The sequence below is a fragment of the Lathyrus oleraceus genome, chromosome 6, assembly GCF_024323335.1.
Source record: "Lathyrus oleraceus cultivar Zhongwan6 chromosome 6, CAAS_Psat_ZW6_1.0, whole genome shotgun sequence".
Classification (NCBI taxonomy): Eukaryota; Viridiplantae; Streptophyta; class Magnoliopsida; order Fabales; family Fabaceae; genus Lathyrus; species Lathyrus oleraceus.
In genome coordinates this window covers 223,980,242-223,986,050 of record NC_066584.1, presented here as the reverse complement: position 1 = coordinate 223,986,050, position 5,809 = coordinate 223,980,242, and positions in this window count along the sequence as shown.

The window sequence follows — 5,809 nt, the reverse complement described above, 5'->3', positions numbered from 1 at the left end:
TTTTTTGAGTGTGTTGTGCTTGACAGCTATCAGGCTAGAGTTCCCGACTCCCTGTTAGTCTGTGTGTTCACCCTTTTCTTTTTTTGAGTGTGTTGTGCTTGACAGCTATCAGGCTCGAGTTCCCGACTCCCTGTTAGTCTGTGTGTTCACCCTTTTTCTTTTTGTGTGTGTTTGCTCGACAGTTGCTAGGCTCGAGTTCCCGACTCCTTAGTAACTTGTTGTTTGTTTGTTCTTGTTGTGTGCTTGGAGTCCGGTATAAGTCCATCAAGTGGCATCTGGTTTCCAGTGTGGGTTTGTTGGTTCGGGCGCTGATGTAAGTCCAGTGATTGGCATTCGGGTCCCATGTTTGCCATGTTTGCCTGTTTGTGTTTTGTTTTGTTTGGCGTGCGTGAGCCGAACTACGGCAGCTCTGATTCTTGTTCCAGACGAGATACGTAGGCATAAGATGCGATGTCCTAGCGAGCCCTCTTCCTCTTCCCCCCACCTGTGTTGTTTTCAGTGTGTGTGTGTGATGTTTGTTTTTAGCAACCTTTTCTTTCTTTTAGAGCGTGGATCCCGTCGAGTACGACGGATGCGTAGGGGTGCTAATACCTTCCCTTCGCATAACCGACTCCCGATCCCATTCTCTTTGGTCGCGAGACCATGCTTTTCCCAGGTTTACTCTGAGCGTTTCCTTTCCCTCTTTTGGGATAAATAACGCACGGTGGCGACTCTGTGTTGTTTTGTTTCAGCCCGCCGGTTGTTTTTTGCGGATGCGACAGCTGGCGACTCTGCTGGGGATTTCTAGAGATGTTGACCTGTGCTGGTTCATCTTCCCTAAGCGAGTCTCTCCTAGCGTTTTAGGATAGTTTAGGTTGCTTGTGTTGCTTTATTTATTGCATTTATTATTCTGATTATGTATATATTTGCATAAATTTTTGCATGCATCATACTATCATGTTGCTGTTCTCTGTACAGGTTGGTTCCTCTGATTTGGGGTGGGTGTTCTGAGTGGGGCTAAAACCCAGGCCCGAGTATACACCTAGGATTAGTGTGGTCTCACGTTCCTCATTTGCTTTATCAGCATATTGTTGCAACGTGACATACCACAAGCCGAACGAGGTTCATTGGAGAGCTTTTCCATTGTGGAGTACTCCACTTTGGTTTAGTTATCTCATCTGAGCTATTGACTTCGGTGACCGATCTTTCCCGGATCTTTGGTTTAGACGATCTTAAGGGAGCTACAATGGCACACCCGAAAGGGCAAACCCGTTGAGTATCTTTGCCCGATTGTCGAGACTATTATCCGCCTTAGGATGACCTGATTAGAATTTACCTGTGAGGGGAGGGTGATTCTTACAGATGCATGTTCAGATGGTGACTTTGATGGTGACTATTGGTTCCGTTGATCAGAGTCATATTTATAAGTCGGATTTATGGTCATTTATTGCCGAGACGCCGGAATGCTGCCCGCGCTATTTATCAGTGAGGATCCGTTTATTTCAGGATTCCCCGGGCCAATTCAGGATTGTGGTTATTTGCTCAGAGATTGTCTGATGATGATGATGATGTATCTTTCAGTTCCGTTTATTTCGGAACCCTTGAGTTGGATTTGTGGTTACATGTTCCTTCAGATGGTTGTGATCGGTTCAGAGACTGGGCTTCAGTGCAACAGATGTTCAGACGACTTGGAGGATGGCACATCGCATTGCATTCATACATCTGCATCATTCTCATTTTGCATTCATCTGCATCAAACCTATGCCTAGCCATATGGGGAGTATTATGGACTGAGAATCTGGTTGAGAGACATCCGGATGTCAGAATGTTATTGGTGAAAGATTATCCGTCTCGATGAAACCAGAATCAAAGGACGGAATCTTCCTCGTATGGATAGACGTTGCATTCATGCATATTAACCTGTTTGCTGTTTTGTAGGTATCACTATCTAACCGGTGCGCACAACGTTTCCGCCCAGATACCCTCCCAGACTCAGCAAATCCGAACTGATGGATCCACCCAACGCCGACATTCTCGAACTGAAAGAGATGGTGAGAGAGTTGTTCAAGGTCGTGCAGGGGCTCGCCTAGGGGCAGAAAGTAATTCCTGAGAAGGTGGAGAAGATTGAGAAATGGCTGATAGCGGAGAAAGGTCAGGGAAGGGCTCTGTCGTCCGTGGTAAAGAAGACCCCTGACAATGGTCAACTCAAGAAGGAAGTTGAATCAGGTGGTGCGCAGGCTAAAAAAGAGCGCGGTAAAGATCGTTAGCACCCTTATGCTGCCATTGTAGCCATGCCTGCTGGAAATCAGTCAGCACCACAGCGGCAACAGTCACCTCAACAGAGGACACAAAGAGCTGGGGGCCATGTGAGAAGAAGGACAACAGATCGTTATTTCAATAAGCCGCCCGTGACTTACGCCTCTTTGTTTAAGAGGTTGAAGGATCTTGGTTGGTGCAACCAAGCATATTGGTTCCAGGGAAACCAGATCAGAGGGTTGCCAGTTATGATGAGAATGTCAAGTGCGAGTTCCATGCCGGGGCACCCGAACATCACATTGAGGATTGCAAAGCTTTTAAGCATGTGGTCCAGGACTTGGTGGATTCTAAAGCGATCAACTTTGCACCGACGACAAATGTGAATGCTAATCCCATGCCGATGCATGGCCCTATGGGGGTGAATGGGATGTCAGAGGATAAGGGAAAAATAGAGGTGACAGATGTGAGCCAGTTGAGGATTCCAATGTCTGTGGTGTGAGAGAATTCTTTAGTTTGAATTAATTTTTAATGATAGCAAATTGTGTGATCATCATCCAAATGTTGGTTGTGCATTACATTACATGATACATCTGTGTTTTTATTGTGTTTTCATCCCACTCTATTGTTGCATAACTGTACATATAGACCTACATTAACACTTCTCTTAAAATAACAATTAAAATGCACTTTGTGTCAGTATGCATCAATACATAAGCCTCTGCATCGATACATACAGCATGTGATAAATCACAAAACCTTTCTTGTTCAGTATGCATCGATGCATACGAGTCATGCATCAATACATGAAAGGAAAAAAGCTTTATGCATCGATCCATACGATCCCTGCATCGATACATGACCAATTGAAACAGCCTGTGTATCAATGCATACGCATTAGGCATCGATACATACTAGTGGAAAAATCACATGCATCAATACATACGAATTATGCATCGATACATGATTAATCCATTTCACCAAAAATTCACTTATCTTACAGTATGCATCGATGCATACTCTCATGTATCAATGCATAAAGCTGTTTTGCTCACTAACAGTTCTGTTGTTGCTGCATATATAAGATGTTATGACAGCAGTGAAAGTGCACGAATTCTTAGAGGGAAAACAATTGAACACAAGATCAAAAGCAGTGTTGGAGCAATTGTTTGAGAGCACATAGAAACCTGAAAGAGACTTCATCTTCTTCATCTTCTCAATCACTTTTCTTCAAGAACATCAACACATAATAATTCTTGTTCTTTGGATTAAAGGATTATCGAGATAACGTTCAGTGGTACGATCAAGGATCTAGCTGTGGTTTTCAGCGGAACGATCGAGGATCTAGCTGAGTCGAAGATTGAAGGGGGTTTCTAGGAAAAACCTATTGGTTTATCCTTCAAGAACTGAAGCGTTCTTGAGGGTTTGGGAGTCACGTTTGCAGAACAGATTCCGCCGCAGCGTTGCGTTTGGAGATCGGGGGATTTCGCAAGCAGGTCGTGGAACCGGTGAATTGTTTGCAATTTCGTGCAGGAAATTCTTGATCGTGCTCAGATCAAGTGAAGGTTCATACAAGAAGAAGTTCTTGGAATTTAGAATTCTGTCTTTGTATCATAACCTTGTATCAACGGATTCGGCAATTATCGATAATCAAAGTTCTCAATTTCATTTGAAATTGAGAGGGAGACGTACCCACACGCGAGGACGACGTGGGGAACTTCCTTACCAAATCTCTGCGTATCGTATTCTTACCTTACGTCTTTTTACGTTTAAAACAGTTTTCGCAATTTCAGTTAGTGTGTGTTGTGATTGTTCCTGTTGCAAGACAGCAGTGGCAAGAAAACAATTTCAATCAAACACTACTGTTGTTCATCATTGATCACATACACACCAACTGTTTGACAAAATTGTTAGCTAGGTTTTATTCATTGGAAATAGACTTTAATGATAAGTGCATTCAATTAGCTAAAATTCTGGTGTGGATTGTTTCTGTCATTCTTATTCAAATCCAGCATTAAGACTCCTGTGTCCGGTCTTCTAGTAGCGGTTCAGAATAGACGGAAGTCGATTCGGGACTGATTTTTTCCGCCAACTTTAAAAACACTGATAAAACGTTAAATCCGTTAAATTTTAAAGAGGTGATCTATTCACCCCCCCTCTCGATCACTAGCCACACCGTCTAACAAGTGGTAAAAAGAGGTAAACACTCTTAAGGTCAAATTAAAGAAGGCGCTACAACCTAAAGTTACTTATGCCGTTGACTCTAGGTTGTTTAAGAAGTCATTAAATCCTCCATATGCAAAATACTCTTTTATTCTAAAGGATTCAATGAACAAGAAACAACAAACACATCATCATGGTTTATGTCATTATTGTTGTCATGCTGGCCATACCATTGAGAAATGCAAGTTTAGGAGATTTCTTGTCCCTAAAGGTATTTATCAATGGAAGCCAAAAGGCAACCATGTTAGCACTTACCCACTTGGACCCAATGAAAATTGGGTACCAACTTCTCTCTTTTGATATTGTAGGATGAGTGCCTTGCCTCCGCAGATAGAAAGTGGTTTCTTGACAGCGGCTGCTCGAGGCACATGACCGGTGACATATCGCTTTTTATAGACTTCAAGGCAAATAAGAAGGGATATGTTACTTATGGAGACAATAACAAAGGAGCCATACTCGGCAAAGGTAGTGTAGGTAATCCCTCCACCACTACTATTTCAAATGTCCATCTAGTAGAGGGACTTAAACACAATTTGTTAAGCATAAGTCAACTATGCGACATGGACTATAAAGTTTCGTTCACAAAAACTTGCTGCATAATTGAACATGCTGAACAAAACATTGTGTTTAAGGGTGTAAGAGTAAACAATATCTATATGCTTGACCTGTTTGATGTACCTCTAACAAGTACTAAATGTCTAGTCACCTTGAATGATGATTCTTGGCTTTGGCATAGACGTTTAGCGCATGTTAATTTCGATTTGCTTAATAAGGTTGTATCTAAGGATCTAGTAGTCGGTCTACCAAAAATAAAATTTTCAAAAGACCACCTATGTGATGCGTGCCAAATGGGAAAGCAAACAAGGGTCTCTTTTAAATCTAAAAACGTAATTTCAACTTCACGACCCCTTGAGCTTCTCCATATGGATCTCTTTGGACCTTCTAGGACAAAGAGCCTAGGTGGAAATTACTATGGCTTTGTAATAGTTGATGACTACTCTAGATTTACTTGGACTATATTCCTTCATAGCAAAGATGAAACTTTTTCTGCTTTTAAAAACTTTGCAAATCTGTCCCAAAACAAAATGAATTCCAAAATAGTTACAATTCGTAGCGATCATGGTGGTGAGTTTCAAAATTATCACTTTGAGAAGTTCTGTGACAAGTATGGTATTGAGCATAATTTTTCAGCTCCTCGAACTCCACAACAAAATGGGGTTGTGGAGCGTAAAAATCGTGTTTTAGAGGAGTTGGCAAGAACAATGATTAATGAGGGCGGATTGCCAAAATACTTTTGGGCTGATGCTGTTAGCACAGCCTGTTATGTTTTAAACAGAATCTTAATTCGCCCTAT